General features: G+C 46.9%; 1 protein-coding gene across 2 annotated transcripts in view; it reads right to left on the bottom strand.

The window, feature by feature from the left end:
* Positions 1 to 10,636, bottom strand: part of CALN1 (calneuron 1) — a 667,093-nt gene extending 656,457 nt beyond the window's left edge. Inside the window, exon 1 of one of the 2 annotated variants that reach the window (XM_009453338.5) lies at positions 10,127 to 10,636. The gene's annotated coding sequence lies outside the window, so the exon portion shown is untranslated. The remainder of the gene's footprint in view (positions 1 to 10,126) is intronic. The other variant, XM_016957635.3, reaches the window with a different exon arrangement.
* Between the last annotated feature and the right edge of the window lie 4,594 nt (positions 10,637 to 15,230).

Below are 15,230 nucleotides of genomic sequence, written 5' to 3'. Positions count from 1 at the left end.
GTCTCAAAAAAAAAAAAGGAACCTCTAGATGATTTTGGTGCTTGCTGAAATTTTAGAAACACTCAAATTTTAGAGATTAGGAGGGAGAGTTTTGAAAATGCCTGGAACTAGGGAGTTCTGGAAATACAGTCAAGTAGTCTGGCGATCTGGGGTTTAGCTCTGCTGTTCTCTCTACCTTGCCAGGAAATCATGGGCCTCAGTTTTTTCATTCGGAAAATAAGAACACAGGCTGGACACTCACTAAGGCCCCTCCCTGGCAGTCCTGACATTCTGGGACTGATGGCTGAAATAAAGTTGACAGATTACAGACAGTGCCCCTTTCACTAGAGAGAAGCCTGAGTGGGTCAAGTTCGGTTGCTAAGGGCTGTTTTAGCTTCAAAACAAAAGAGAACAATGGCAAGGAGAAGGGTCTGTCACCAGGAAAACTTAAAGAAGGTGAGAAACCCAGTTGTGTGGAATGTGTGTGTGTGTGTGTGTCCACAGCATGCAAATTTATCTTTTTAGGTCTTTGCTTGCTTTAACTGTCTTTTCTCTCCTCTATATCTTTTGCCTTTCTTTCTTTCTTTTTCTTTCTCTTTCTCTCTTTCTTTCTTTTCTTTCTTTCTACCCTTTTTTCTTTCCTTCCTCCCTCCTTCTTTCCTTCCTTCTTTCCTTCCTCCCTCCCACCCTTCCTTCCTTTCTTTCCTTCCTACCTTCCTTCCTTCTTTCCTTCCTTCCTCCCTCCCTTCCATCCTCCCTTCCTTCCTTCTTTCTTTTCTTCCTTCCTTCCTTCTTTTCTTCCTTCTTTCTTTCCTTCCTCCCTCCCTCCCTCCCTCCCTCCTTCCCTTCCCTCTCTCCCTTCCTTCCCTCTCTCCCTTCCTTCCTTCCTTCCTTCTTTCTCCCTTCCCTTCTCTTTCTTTCTTTTTGAGATAGAGTCTCACTCTGTTGCCCAGGTTGGAGTGCAGTGGTTCAATCATGGCTCACTGCAGCCTTCACTCCTAAGCTCCAATGATCCTCCCACCTCAGCCTCCCAAGCAGCTGGTTCTATAGGCGTGCACCACCACACCCAGCTAATTCGTTTTTCTTTTTATTTTTTGTAGAGATGAGGTCTCGCTATGGTGCCAGGCTGTTCTAAACCCCTGGCCTCAAGTAATCCTCCTGCCTCAGCCTCCTGAGTTCTCCAGGCATGCACCCCTATCCCTGGCTCATTATTTTTATTTTTGTTTTTTGTAGAGATGGAGTCTCACTATGTTGCCCAGGCTGGCCTTGAACTCCTAGGCTCAAGCCATCCTCCCACCTCAGCCTCCCAGAGTGTTGAGATTACAGAAGTGAGCCACGGCACTCAGCCTTGCCTGTATTTCTTGACTCCCTATTTCTCCAAAAACACGATTAAGTCTCCCTCATTCTATCGAGAAATAAACAAAATCCTTCCTTATATTTTGCAAGGTCTTCTACCTGCCATCTTTTCTCTCCTTCCCATGAGAATAGACCATCTTAAAATAGTAGCCGCCACGTAGAGACATCACAGCAAATCTCTTATTCCTTCCTTGACCTCCTCCCTCAATCTGGCTTCTACCTCCATCACTCCAGGAACCTGGCTGGCTGCCTCCTACTTTCTAACTCCGAGGGACACTTCCAGGCTTTATGTTGCTTCATCTCGTTGGCATTTAACACTCCATCCTCTCCAGATTCTACCTTCTGACTGCCCCTGGTTGGGCTTCAAGCGATGCCAAATAGCTGCCACTCTTCGCCTTAGCTTATAAGTTTATATTTTATGTTTCATTACACACATATAAATTTGCATGCTATCCAAAGTATGTTATGGAAATAGACAAGGTACAAGCCACCTAACTTTTCAACATTCCTTAAAGGAAACCTCAGAAGAAAATACAGTTGACCCTCAAACCCGGGGGGGTTAGGGGTGCTGCTCCCCCTACCCCATGCAGTTGAAAACCTGCATACGACTTTTTCTTTTTTTCTGGAGACAGCGCATCACTCTGTTGCTAAGGCTGGAGTGCAGTGACGCCATCATAGCTCACTGCAGCCTCCTGGGCTCAAGTGATCCTCCCTCCTTAGCCTCCCAAGTAGCTGTAACTACAGGCACACACCATCATAACTAGTTAATTTTTTAAATTATTTCTAGAAATGGGGTTTCGCCATGTTGCCCAGGTTGGTATCAAACCCCTGAGCTCATGCAATCCTCCTACCTCAGCCTCCCAAAGTCTTGGGATTACAGGCATGAGCCACTATGCCCAGTCACATATGACTTTTGAATCTCCAAAAACTTGACCGCTAATAGCCTATTGTTGACTGGAAGCCTTACTGATAACGTAAACAGTTGATTAACACATATGTTGTGTGTTACATGTAATATATTCTGTATTCTTACAATAAAGTAAGCTAAAGAAGAGGAAATGTTATTAAAATATCATGAAGAAGAAAAAATATATTGACTATTCATTAAATGGAAGTGGATCATCATAAAGGTCTTTATCCTTGTCGTTTCTTCTTTTTTTTTTTTTTTGAGATGGAGTCTCGCTTTGTCGCCCGGGCTGGAGTGCAATGGCGCAATCTCGGCTCACTGCAACCTCCGCCTCCTGAGTTCAAGCAATTCACTGCCTCAGCCTCCTGAGTAGCTGGGATAACAAGCGCCCGCCACCATGCCTGGTTAATTTTTTTGTATTTGTAGTAGAGATGGGGTTTCACCATCTTGGCCAGGCTGGTCTTGAACTCCTGACCTCATGATCCACCCGCCTCGGCCTCCCAAAGTGCTGGGATTACAGGCGTGAGCCACTGTGCCGGGACTCTCCTTGTCTTTTTCACATTGAGGAGGAGGAAGAAAAAGAGGGGTTGGTCTTGCTGTCTCAGGGGTGGTGGAGGCAGAAAGAGATCCATGTATAAGTGGCCCCTTATAGTTCAAACCCAAATTGTTCAAGGATCAACTGTATTCTTTTAGAATTAAATGCCAGAAAGCTTTGGTTTTCCTTAAGGAACTAGCATATCATCTCACGGACAACAAAACTCAGAAAGCAATTCCCAAAATAGTTTAAAACAGACAAATGGTTAATGTCAGTCCCCGGAGAGAGAACCAACTGGAAATGATCACGGGGTGGCACTGGGGTGCAGACCATGTCCTATTTCTTGGTCTGGGTCCTGGTTAGGTAGCACCCAGAATACCCAAAACCCAAAGATGTATTCACCCATACAATGATGATCTCAGAGCACTGGTAAATTTTTTAAAGAAATCCCCATTTTCTGTTTTCTGACCAGAAAGTTCTGATCAGATTAGAGGCTCAATTATATTCTTATACAGTTTTATGACCAGCCAGGCACAGGGGCTCATGTCTGTAATCTCAATACTTTGGGAGGCCAAAGTGGGAGGATCACTCGAGGCCAGGGGTTTAAGACCAGCCTGGACAACATAGTGAGACTTTGTCTCTCAAAATTAAAATAAAATAGAATCTGGCCAGACACAGTGGCTCAAGCCTGTAATCCCAGCACTTTGGAAGGCTGAGGCAGGCGGATCACTTGAGGCCAGGAGTTCAAGATCAGCCTGGCCAATATGAGGAAACCCCATCTCTACTAAAAATACAAAACTTAGGTGGGTGTGGTGGCTTATGCCTGTAATCCCAGCTACTCCGGAGGCTGAAACAGGAGAATTGCTTGAACCCAGGAGGCAGAGGTTGCAGTGAGCTGAGATCGCACCACTGCACTCCAGCCTCAGCAACAGAGCGAGACTCTGTCTCGAAAACAAACAATAATAATAATACCATAGAATCTTATGACCTTTATTTCTGCATTCTGTTTTTTGTACTGATCTTGCTCCTCTGTTCTAAATTGTATTTTAGAATACAAATACAAATTTTTTGGTACAAAATTTTTTATGTTTAGTTTATGATCATGTATTTTATATTTCATTATATATACATGTCAAAAAATGCTATCCAAAATGCTTTATGGAAGTAGACAAGGTGTAAATAAATATTCTTTCAAGTAGGGTAAAATCTATCTTTTGTTTCCATGTTCTTTTCTCCTGGTATGCAGCAGTTGTTTGATGAATGCCGAAAGAAATAAAAGTTTATCTGTGAAGAAAAAGAGAACAAGAAAGCAAAAGCTAAAAGAGTCAGTAGGAGCTAAGGGAAGATTCTTTTTAAGATGAGAAAGATCTGAGCAGACCTACAGGGAGGTGGGAAGAAGCCAGGAGAAAGGAATAAGTTAAAAATTGGGAGAATGAGGGCCAGGCACGGTGACTCATGCCTGTAATCCCAGCACTTTGGGAAGCCGAGATAGGAGGATCACCTGAGGTCAGGAGTTCGAGACCAGCCTGACCAACAGGATGAAACCCCGTCTCTACTAAAAATATAAAAATTAGTCGGGCATGGTGACATGCGCCTATAATCCCAGCTACTTGGGAGGCTGAGGCAGAAGAATCTCTTGAACCCAGGAGGCAGAGTTTGCAGTGGGCCAAGATTGCACCATTGCACTCCAGCCTGAGCAACAGAGCGACACTCCGTCTCAAAAAAAAAAAAAAAAAAAAAAAAAGTTGGGAGAATGAGCTATAAGTCTTGGTCCCAGGAGAGACGAGGACGTAGAATGTACAAACAGGGCGAATCGTCTTGAACAAGGAAGAAGGAAGCACCTCCCTCTCGATGTCCTGGTTTGGGTTTCTGGTCATCTTTTTAACCTGTAAATAGCTGTGATGCCTCAGAACTCAGTTCGTCGTCTCTTCCATCTCCTGATGATCTCATCTGAGATGGCTTTAAATACCATCTGTACTCTGATGATTCCCAAGGCTGTCTCCAGCCCAAATCTCTCTCGTGAACCCAGGACTGCCCACTCAACATCTCCACCGGGAGCCTCAACAGACGTCTCCAATTTAACATGAGAAACACCCGACTCCTGCTCTCCTCCCAAACCTGCTCCACCCACAGCTGTCCCCGTCTCAGGCCAAGGAAGCTTGAGTCATCCTCGACTCATCTCACACAACTCACCAACCCATCAACACATCCCATTGCCTCCATCCTGAAAAAAACAAAAAGTTCAGAATCCTAGCACTTGGCAGACCTCCATTGGTACCCCACTGGCCAGCCACCATCACCTCTCGCCTTGATTAAATGTTCACCTCCTAGGTGACCTTCCTGTTCCCACCTTGCCCACCCACAATCTTTCCTCAACACAGCAGTGAGGAGGATCATTTAAAAATGTTTCTCCTCTGCTCAGAGCCCAGCGCTGGCTCCCGCCTCACTCAAAGCAAAAGCCAAAGTTCTTACAACGCCTCCAAGAGTTTTCATTCTGCTGCCACCTTTATTTATACAGGATTGCATTCTATTTAGGATTGCACTTTATTAAGGGCTGCACTTATTTAGGATTGTACTTTATGTAGGGTTGCACTTATTTAGGATTGCACTTTATTAAAGATTGCACTTATTTAGGATTGCACTTTAGGGTTGCACTTATTAGGATTGTACTTATTTAGGATTGCATTTTATTTAGGGTTGCACTTATTTAGGAGGGTTGCACTTATTTAGGATTGAATTTTATTTAGGATTGCACTTTATGTAGGGTTGCGCTTATTTAGGATTGGACTTTATTAAGGGTTGCGCTTATTTAGGATTGGACTTCATTAAGGGTTGTGTTTATTTAGGATTGGACTTTATTAAGGGTTGTGCTTATTTAGGATTGGACTTTATTAAGGGTTGCGCTTATTTAAGATTGCACTTTATTCAAGGTTGCAATTGTTTAGGATTGGACTTTATTAAGGGTTGCACTTATTTAGGATTGCACTTTATGTAGGGTTGCACTTATTTAGGATTGCATTTTATTAAGGGTTGCAATTATTTAGGATTGCACTTTATGTAGGGTTGCACTTATTTAGGATTGCACTTTATTAAAGGTTGCAATTATTTAGGATTGCACTTTATTCAGGGTTGCAATTATTTAGGATTGCACTTTATGTAGGGTTGCACTTATTTAGGATTGCACTTTGTTAAGGGTTGTGCTTATTTAGGATTGCACTTTGTTAAGGGTTGCACTTATTTAGGATTGCACTTTGTTAAGGGTTGCACTTATTTAGGATTGCACTTTATTAAGGGTTGCGCTTATTTAGGATTGCACTTTATTAAGGGTTGTGCTTATTTAGGATTGCACTTTATGTAGGGTTGCAGTTATTTAGGATTGCACTTTGTTAAGGATTGCACTTAGGATTGAGCATTATTAAGAGTTGCACAGACACACCCATGCCTCATCACTGTCTCAGGACCTCGTCCTCCTCCTCAGCTGCATTTCTCTCCAGAGCGTGTGTCACCGTCTGACGTGCTATGTACAATTTACCTTTCATGACTTATTTTTTTGTCTTCTTCTCTGCCTGCAAGTTCTGCAAGAGCAGGAGATTTTGAGTGTTGTGTTCACCGCTGCATCCAGGTGCGTAGGACACAGTTTGGTAAAGGATAAATGCTCAGTGCGTATTTGTTCAATTCAATTTTCCCAAGTGATTCCGTTGCTTAAAATCCTTCAGTGTCTCCATCTCCTTCAAAATGAAGTGCCCGCCTTTCACGCACCCCGGGTCCTTTAGGATCTAACCCCTGTCTCCTCTCCGGCTTCTTCTTTTATCACATTGCCTCCCATAATGGTCAGACAGATTTGCTGCCACTCCCTCGAGTGTTTCTTTCACCTCTGTGCTTTGCATGTGTAATTTCTTCAGCCTAGGATGATGCTTCATAGCCACCTCTGTCGGGACTCAGTTTGGGGATCATCTACTTGAAAGAAGCCTTTCCCAAGGCCAAGATCATCATCCTCCCATGATCCACTAGACTCGTGCCTCATGTATCCTATGACACACACAATTTAGCCCCCATCCCTTTACTTGAGAACAGGAGGCAGCCAATCTCACGTGGGTTCCTCCAGCCCCTAGCTAGAGAGACCCTCTGCAAATGTTAGGTGGTGGTATTCACTTTTATGATGATGATTATCTTTGATCAACTTTTTTATTTTTTTGAGACAGAGTTTCTCTCTTGTTGCCCAGGCTGGAGTGCAGTGGCGTGATCTCGGCTCACTGCAACCTCTGGGAGGTGGAGGATGCAGTGAGCAGAGATCATGCCACTGCACTCCAGCCTGGGTGACAGAGTGAGACTCTGTCTCAAAAACTAAATTAATTAATTAAAAAATTATTAAATCAATGACTCTCCCCAGTAGGTACTAAGTGTCTCCACACAAACCAACTTACTCTTTTTTAATGGATTGATATATTGATAGACTCGTACTACGCACCAGAGTAGCAGTTGAAGCTCCTCTTTCCATTCAGAGCGGTTCTCCCCTTTCAGAGCCTCTTCTCTTCTTCAAAGCATGAAAAAGAGGAAGTAGCACATGAAGAGGGAAGGCTGCTAGCAATCAGAACGGCTCCCAGGGCACTCCTGGAGTCCGCAGGCACCCGGTACAGGTTCCAGTGCAGGAGACATTTTTTTAGTTACAGTTCAAATTTCCCCACAAATGGATCTATCTTAATCCCAATTTATTACAGTCACAAGGCTCTTTGATCTAACTGGCTCAGCTGTATTTCTTAAGTAAACTGAGTGAGAATTGGTTTTGCTTAGTCATTAAAAACCACCTATGTTGAAGGTTATGTGTCCACAGACTGGTGTGGATTCATTCAATAAACTTTTATGTTGTTTCCACGCCATGCCAGGCCCTTTGCTAGCTTTTGGGAGAGATAGAGTGACAGGCAGGAGGCCATCCCTGCCCTCAGAAAAGGCACAGTCCAGCAGTCAGTACAGGAGTCACTATAACTATTTAAACAGTCAATCCTTTGTGTTAATGTTGACTTAACTCAAGGCAGCTGCAATTGAAAGAAGAGATACTCCTTTGTACCAGCTGCATACACAGACTTCAGCTAAATGACTCCATTTAATCCTGACAATGCTACCATGTTACAGACAGAGAAACTGACGCCCGCCCAATGAGATTAATCAGCAGCCCAGGCTACGTGCTCTTGTGTGGTGAAGCTGAGACTCCAGTGAAGGTCTGTTGGTCCCCAAAGGCCATGCCTTCCCCACCACCTTGTAAGCTAAGAGCCCACCACGACCATTAAAGAAATGTCAACGGAACACAGAACTACACAAAGTTGCCAGATCTAAACAAACTCCACTGGGACCTGCTTACAGCTTCTTGAAAGCCAGCAGCCATCAGTGAATTAAACACACACACACACACACACACAACATTAAGTTGAAAAGAAAATTTGACACAAAGGAACAGTCTACTTAATTACTTATTGTTAATGGGCCCCAGCTGATACAAAAACACAGTTAGTGACATCTATTTCAAGCCTCTCTTGGCTTCCCGTAGAAAGTGAAAGAAGGCTGTTGACCTTTGGGCCACCAGGCAACACAGGAAGAGGTGACTATAGCTGTGTGGATGAACCTTCTCCACTGAACGGTCTGTGAGCTCAAGGAACTCACCCGGCTAACCATGGCCTCAGTCCGCTTCTACCCTCAGCTCCAGGAGAGAATCTGACCCTCACAGACCAGCTGAGAGCACGACCTTTAAAAATGACCTCAAACCTCCAACGCCACCCTCCCCAAAGCCTCCTCCCTTTAACCAGCATGACCAAGGCCTCCATGCTGAGTTTCTGTTTGCAGGAAACATCTCTCCCGGGGTTACTTCTTTAGAATCTTTAAATCAACCACACAGATCCACTGATGGGCATGGGGATAAGAATTCATTCCATCAAGCGCTTCACTCATAAGTTCTGAATGGTCTCTCCTAAACCAGAGAGTTTCTGCCACAGCGGAGAGTTTGATGATTCTGATCATACAAAATGCATTGCACCCCCAGTGTCTGGGAAGCAGACAGGCTGACTTCCAGGACATTCATCCAGAGAAAGTGCCCATCCTTGGCTGGGGGATTGCAAAGGGATTTAGCTGCAAACGCGGTAACTACCGTTCATGGAAATGGTTCAGAACTCTGCAGGCAATCACTTTGGGGGAAAATCTCTACTCACGTGAGCTGTGTTTTGGCTCAGATCCCCCTCGAGACTTGAACGGGGATGTTAACCATTCAGCGTGTTTTAAAGCCCCTGGAAAATTCAGTAAAAGCACTTCCCCTCCCAAGCTCCTCTCCCAGGTGGGGAATTGGAAGTCCTTAGAACCCTGCCCCTAAGCCACAAGAACCCATGCCCCTGGGACCCCCAGAGATGACTGTCACTCAGGCCAATGAAAATGCCTCCCTCTGCCCAAGTCTGACTTTCAGGGATGTCTGTGGAGTCGTGTCAAGCTGACGGAAAGGAAATCTTTCCTTTGGGTATGACTCGGAAAGAGCATTTCACCCAGAAGTCACCCCGTGAGGGTCAAAAACAAATCAATGAAGGATTTGCAGATAGATGTTCTCTGAGCCCAAGTACAATTTACACAATGCAATGTACAAAGAAGATAAATCTACTCCTTCTCTCTGCCAGGCTAGAGCAGATTCCTGAATCAAAACAACTCTTTGCCACAGAACCTGAGACTCGGCTAGAAGTGAGTTTCCTCAAAAGGCACAAGGGACAGGGTTAGAAATTCCTGAAATCATACAGCAAGCATTTGAAAGGAGCAGCGTTCAGAGAGTAAAGACGAGGGGAGAATGAGGGCAGGGGCGGGGAGGGGGGACAGGTGTCGGCAAGATGTTCCTCCGGGACGACTTACAGGGAAAGTTGTATGGAATGAGTTTTCCAATAACGTAGGAGTGCAGCCACACAGCCATGTTCTGACCAAGTGGCAGGGCACCGATTTGACAGGCAAGTCGAGTCAGGGTTATGCCCTTTTCATTATCTCCAAGGGGAAGGGACCCGGCCGGGAGGAAATGGTTTTGTGTGAGCCAGAACTGAAAGAAGCATGTCTCCCCACTCCTCCAAACCACTTTGACAGCTGGGTGAAGCTAGGGCCAAAACAAACGTGCCAAGAGCCACCACCACCTCCAGATCTCCCTACCCCTCCCCTTCCTCGGAAACCCATTAAAACTTGATTCTGTCTCAACTAAACACAAGCTGGGAAATTGGAGAGGAGGAAGAGGGGAAGAGGAAAAGCAGAAGGGGGAAGGCAGGCAGCATCCATGCAGTCAGTTATATCATTGATTGAGAGACACACAAGCTTCAGAGTGTCATCGGCAAGGGTCATACCTCCTGCTGATCTCGGGGGCAATTCTCCAAGATCCATGGCTGGGAGTTAAGGAGAATCTCTAAGCCATCAGGAAGGAGCAGGGCACTGCAGCTCCTCAGAATGATGGACCGGGGCGAGCTTTAATTAACAGGGTCTGATGCCTCTTCTTTTTTGGTAACTGAGCAGATTTAAAGGGCTAGAGTCCCAATTTGAAGGGTGCCAGTGCTGCTGCCGTGGCTGCTGCCGTGTCTGCTCTGGCTGCTGCTCCTGCTGCTGGGAAAGCTTCCTGCAGCCCTCTCACTCCAGCAAGAAAACGGGGCTGGGAAGGTGGAAAAGTGCAGCCAGAAACACCGGAGTCTCTCGTGCTGCATGGTTTGAATCGGAACCACAGGGCTGTGGACCCACGCACTGCCTACCCTAGGAAGTACCAAGGTCCTGCTCGCTGTCTTCCAGACCGAGGGAAAGAGCGGGGCTCCGTGGAGGCAGGGGGCATCGGTGACACCCTCTTCAGACACGGGGCTGCACGGGACACTGCCTGGGGAAAGTGGGAAACCTGGTCTGTACTGTGTGCTCCCCTCCTGAGAGCACTGCCACTTATGTAAGCTGCATGCACACACGCCTACCCATGTACACACACACCTGCCATGCCTGCCTATTATACATATGTGCCTGCCCATGCATGCACACACACCTGCCCACGCACAAACATGCCTACCCATACATGTACACACACCTGCCCATGTACACACACATGCCTGCTCGTGTATATGCATACACATTCCTATGTACACACATACCCACCCGTGTACACACACATTCCTGCCCATGCACACACACATGCCTGCCCATACCACACACACGTGCCTGCCCATGTACACACATACACACACGCTTGCCCATGTACACACACAGACGCCTGCCTAGGTATACACATGCCTGCCCATGCACACACACATGCCTGCCCAGGTACACACATGCCCGCCCAGGTACACACATGCCCGCTCAGATTCACACATGCCTGCTCATGCACACTCACACACATGCCTGCCATACCACACACACACACCTACCCAGGTACACACATGTCTGCCCATACACCCATAGATGCCTGTTCATGCACACACATCTTCCCATGCACACACACCTACTTGCCCACTTTTCCAGCCATGTGCCTGCAGCCAGCTAGACACACTGCCTGCATATTACAGGCAGATCACCAAGAGAAGTAGTTGTGACACAGGGCATGGCCAGGAGTGGAACAGAGAAAGGTAGCCACAGGGATGAGGGGAAGAGCAAACCCGTGTTGGGAGTTCCTGGCATCTCCGGCTGCCTTTGATAGAGCACGAATCTGTGTCAAGGACAGTTCCTGTGTCAGGGATAGAGGGTCAGCCTCAGAGACCCCCTTCCCACGCTGCCTCTTTTTGCTTGCCCCTGCTTGAGCAGCTGCTGGTCCCTTTGTGAGCCTGTCTTGGCTAAGACCGCCACGCCTCATCCTCACAATAGCTCATTGCACTTGGCATCCCACACTATGGAGTCGGTTTTTCAGAGATATTTCTTTAGTCAATATGGTGGCACCTTGCATGATCTTTTTTTTTTTGACGGAGTCTCACTCTGTTGCCCAGGCTGGAGTGCTGTGGCGTGGTCTCGGCTCACTGCAACCTCCGTCTCCTGAGTTCAAGCAGTTCTCCTGCCTCCTGAGTTCAAGCAGTTCTCCTGCCTCGGCCTCCCGAGTAGCTGGGACTACGGATGTGCACCACCATGCCCGGCTAATTTTTTGTGTTTTTAGTAGAGACAGGGTTTCACCATGTTGGCCAGGCTGGTCTCAAACTCCTGACCTCATGATCTGCCCCCCTCGGCCTCCCAAAGTGCTGGGATTATAGGCGTGAGCCACCGCACCCGGCCGCATGATCTTTTTAACGCCATTTTCCCCTCATAAGCACGTGAAATAAATCCAGCCAATTGGTGCTCAGAAGCCAGAGATCTCCAGGATACGTGCCTTGGAGTGAGTGTCAGGGGTGTCCAGGAGGGAGGTGGGCTGTAGTGTCAGAGTGAACCCCAGATCCCATCTCAGCTCTACTAAGAGCATGCATTTGACCCCCTTCCCCTTTTGAGCCTGGGTTTATAATTTAAAAATTAGACAGGGTTGAACTAAGCCAGTAATGCTCGTAACAGAAAGGGAAAGGAAGGAAGGGGATATACGGACTTTTAGAAATCTTGTCAATTATCTCAGCACCAAGGTTGACCAAATCTTCTTGGCAGATGCGGACGGCGCACTGCAGAGGGCATGCCCTAAAAATCTTGAGAAAATCTGAGCAGGATCATCTCTAAGGACCTCAGAATCCGTGAGGGATGGAGCGGGAAGGCCACAATCTCCCAGATCCTAGCCACTTCTCTAAGAAATGGATCCTGCACTGGGCCAGCTCAGACTGGCAATGTCAGAAAGAGTAGGCTTTCAGCAAAATCCCTGAGCTTTCCCAGCAAACCTCCCTCTGTGCCCACTTTACCCCTGCCTGGTTCACACCCTCAGATACCCACAGCCCTCACCCCCACTGGCCACAAAATCTTTGTCAGCAAAGAATCCGCCATCAGGCTGGGCGCGGTGGCTCATGCCTGTAATCCCAGCATTTTGAGAGGCCAAGGTGGGAGGATCACGAGGTCAGGAGATCGAGACCATCCTAGCTAACATGGTGAAACCCCGTCTCTACTAAAAAAACACAAAAAACTTAGCCGGGCGTGGTGGCCGGTGCCTGTAGTCCCAGCTAGTCAGGAGGCTGAGGCAGGAGAATGGCGTGAACCTGGGAGATGGAGCTTGCAGTGAGCCAAGATTGCACCACTGCACTCCAGACTGGGCAACAGAGCAAGACTCCATCTCAAAAAAAAAAAAAAAAAAAAAAAAAAAGAATATTCGGTCAGCTATTTAGGCTGGACACTGTGGCTCACACCTGTAATCCCAACGCTTTGGGCGGCTGATGAGGGAGGATCCCTTGGGGCCAGGAGTTTGAGGCCAGACTAGGCAACATAGCAAGATCCCATCTTTACAAAAAATTTAAAAGCTAGCTGAACATGTTTGTGCATACCTATAGCCTCAGCTACTTGGGAGGCTAAGGCAGGAGGATCACTTGATCCCAGGAGTTCAAGGTTACCGTGAGCCATGATGGTGCTACTGTACTCCAGCCTGGGCAACAGAGTAAGCTCTTGTCTTTAAAAATAAAAATAAAAATCTGCCGTCACCCAGTCAGACATCAGTTACATGCAATTTCTTGTCCTCCATTTTCCGAGGAGATTTGCATATTGCATCTTCTCTTCCCCTTAAAGAAAGGTGTGGGAAATAATGAGGTTGTAAGTGGGGGATGTACACCTGGCATAAACAGTGTCCACAGACTCACAATCCCAGAGCCCCCCGACCCCTAGCGCCCAGTGGGCCATCTCCAAGTAAAGTGGACTCAGGTCAACAGAGGATGGCACAGCACAGATGGCCAACAAGGACCACATGACGAGGAATTGTCTGGAGGGGAGTTCCAAACACTATTCCTACTACGTCCTCCTCAAATCTTTGGGTCTGTTTCTGCTTTTTCATTAACAAAATCAAGCCCCAGCCAGGCATGGTGGATCACGTCTGTAATCCCAGCACTTTGGGAGGCTGAGGCAGGCAGATCACTTGAGTCAAGAGTTTGAGACCAGCCTGGGCAACATGGCAAAACTCCATCTCTACTAAAAGTACAAAAATTAGCCGGGCATGGTGGTGCATGCCTGTAATCCCAGCTACTCGGGAGGCTGAGGCAGAAATCACACCACTGCACTCCAGCCTGGGCTACAGAGTGAGACTCTGTTTCAAAATAAAAATGAAAATAAAAATAAAATAAAGCCCTAACTTTTTTTGAGATTAGAGGATCCTCGCGTGGGGCAGGAGCAGTGGCCTCAACTCTGCCCTTTCTCCAGTCCCTTAGAGTTCTCTCAATCATGTCCCCATAGTCGCCACCATGACGGCCTTGTGGAAGCTCTGTGCCCCAGGATGCTACAGTTCATATCTTCCCCCAGCTTTCTCCACAGTTCCTCAGAACTTAGACCAGGCAGAAGAAGGAGGAGGGGGAGGAGAAGAAAGGAGAAGGAGAAGAAGAAGATAGAGAAGAAGAAGGAGAAGGAGAAGAAGGAGAAGGAGGAGGAGGAGGAGGAGAAGAAGAAGAAGAAGAAGAAGAAGAAGAAGAAGAAGAAGAACAAGAACAAGAAGAACAAGAAGAAGAAGAAGAGGAAGAAGAAGAAGAAGAAGAAGGAGAAGGAGAGGAGGAAGAAGGAGGAGGAGGAGAAGGAGGAAGAGGAGGAGGAGGAAGAAGGGGCGAAGGGAAGAGAAGAGGAAGAAGGAGGAGGAGGAGCAAGAGAAAGAAAGAGGAGGAGGAAGAAGAAGAGAAAAAGAAGAAAAAAATAAGAAAGAAGGAGGAGGAGGAGTGGGGGAAGGGGGAGTAGGAGGGGGATTTGGGGAAGGGGGAGGAGGAGAAGGAGAAGAAGAGAAGCTGCAGCTGGTAACCTGCCCAAAGACAAGAACTCAACTCTCCTGGGGCCCCTAGGGTCCTGTGGGCTGGTAAGATGTCCACAGCATCCACCACCAGGGAGTACCCTCATGTCTACCTTGACCTATCAACCTCCAAACAGGAGAAACCAAAACCCAGAGAGAAAGAGACGGTCCCTCAGCTCCTGCCTAAGGTTCACCATTGGCACCCCTTTGACCCACAAGATGATCTGCCCCATCCCTGGTGATTGACAAGTCAAGGACAAATGAGAAGCTCCACCTTGTTTATTCCTGGCACATCCTTGTGTTATGTGTTTGTCATTTATTACACCAAGTTAACCTATCAAGAAGAAAAAATATTCCAAATCTAATTTTAGATGTGGTGAATTCAAAAAAAAATCAGGAGCAACTAAGAAACTCTATTTTGGGGCTGGGTGCAGTGGCTCATGCCTGTAATCCCAGCACTTCGGGAGGCTGAGATGGGAAGATCACTTGAGCCCCAGGAGTTCAAGACCAGCCTGGGCAACAAGTGATACCCCCATCTCTATTTACAATCAATTTTTTAAAGGAAAAGAAACTTCACTTTGGGAGAATTGAATGGAATATGCCAGCACAGCAAA

The sequence above is a fragment of the Pan troglodytes genome, chromosome 6 (assembly GCF_028858775.2).
Source record: "Pan troglodytes isolate AG18354 chromosome 6, NHGRI_mPanTro3-v2.0_pri, whole genome shotgun sequence".
Taxonomy (NCBI): domain Eukaryota; kingdom Metazoa; phylum Chordata; class Mammalia; order Primates; family Hominidae; genus Pan; species Pan troglodytes.
The sequence above is the reverse complement of the archived record's forward strand: the minus strand, read 5'-3'. Positions and strand labels throughout refer to the sequence as shown.